This window comes from Sinocyclocheilus grahami, unplaced genomic scaffold (assembly GCF_001515645.1).
Source record: "Sinocyclocheilus grahami isolate Dianchi unplaced genomic scaffold, SAMN03320097.WGS_v1.1 scaffold326.1, whole genome shotgun sequence".
NCBI classification, from domain to species: Eukaryota; Metazoa; Chordata; class Actinopteri; order Cypriniformes; family Cyprinidae; genus Sinocyclocheilus; species Sinocyclocheilus grahami.
Genome location: NW_015505505.1, coordinates 918,904 through 920,645, shown reverse-complemented (window position 1 = coordinate 920,645; position 1,742 = coordinate 918,904). Strand labels below are relative to the sequence as shown.

The following is a 1,742-nucleotide window of genomic DNA, read 5'->3' as shown; positions in this document are numbered from 1 at the left end:
AAACTCTCACACACTCAAACTCTCACACACTCAAACTCACACACTCACTCACACTCACACACTCACTCACTCACTCACTCACTCACTCACTCACTCACTCACTCACTCACTCACTCACTCACTCACTCACTCACTCACTCACTCACTCACTCACTCACTCACTCACTCACTCACTCACTCACTCACTCACTCACTCACTCACTCACTCACTCACTCACTCACTCACTCACTCACTCACTCACTCACTCACTCACTCACTCACTCACTCACTCACTCACTCACTCACTCACTCACTCACTCACTCACTCACTCACTCTCACTCACTCACTCACTCACTCACTCTCACTCACTCACTCACTCACTCACTCTCACTCACTCACTCACTCACTCACTCTCACTCACTCACTCACTCACTCACTCTCACTCACTCACTCACTCACTCACTCTCACGCACACACACACACTCACTCACTCACTCTAACCCACACTCACTCACTCTAACCCACACTCACTCACTCAAACTCACACTCACTCACTCTCACTCTCTCACTCACTCTCACTCTCTCACACACTCTCACTCACTCGCTCTCTCACTCACTCGCTCTCTCACTCACTCGCTCTCTCACTCACTCGCTCTCACTCACGCTCGCTCTCTCACTCGCTCGCTCTCTCACTCGCTCACTCACTCACACGCTCACTCACTCACACACTCAAACTCACACACTCACTCACTCACACTCACTCACTCACTCACTCTCACTCACTCTCACTCACTCTCACTCACTCTCACTCACTCTCACTCACTCTCACTCACTCTCACTCACTCTCACTCACTCTCACTCACTCTCACTCACTCTCACTCACTCTCACTCACTCTCACTCACTCTCACTCACTCTCACTCACTCTCACTCACTCTCACTCACTCTCACTCACTCTCACTCACTCTCACTCACTCTCACTCACTCTCACTCACTCTCACTCACTCTCACTCACTCTCACTCACTCTCACTCACTCTCACTCACTCTCACTCACTCTCACTCACTCTCACTCACTCTCACTCACTCTCACTCACTCTCACTCACTCTCACTCACTCTCACTCACTCTCACTCACTCTCACTCACTCTCACTCACTCTCACTCACTCTCACTCACTCTCACTCACTCTCACTCACTCTCACTCACTCTCACTCACTCTCACTCACTCTCACTCACTCTCACTCACTCTCACTCACTCTCACTCACTCTCACTCACTCTCACTCACTCTCACTCACTCTCACTCACTCTCACTCACTCTCACTCACTCTCACTCACTCTCACTCACTCTCACTCACTCTCACTCACTCTCACTCACTCTCACTCACTCTCACTCACTCTCACTCACTCACTCTCACTCAAACACTCACTAACACGCTCACTCACACGCTCACTCACACGCTCACACTCACGCTCACACGCTCTCACTCACTCACACACACGCTCTCACTCACTCACTCTCACTCACTCACTCTCACTCAAACACTCACTAACACGCTCACTAACACGCTCACTAACACGCTCACTAACACGCTCACTCACACGCTCACTCACACGCTCACTCACACGCTCACTCACACGCTCACTCACACGCTCACTCACACGCTCACTCACACGCTCACTCACACGCTCACTCACACGCTCACTCACACGCTCACTCACACGCTCACTCACACGCTCACTCACACGCTCACTCACACGCTCAC

At 51.3% G+C, this 1,742-nt stretch overlaps 1 protein-coding gene across 1 annotated transcript in view; it reads left to right on the top strand.

Moving 5' to 3' along the window:
* Positions 1-1,742, top strand: part of usp22 (ubiquitin specific peptidase 22) — a gene marked incomplete at its 5' end in the record, with an annotated part of 49,026 nt that overhangs the window by 34,814 nt on the left and 12,470 nt on the right. The window lies entirely within an intron of this gene.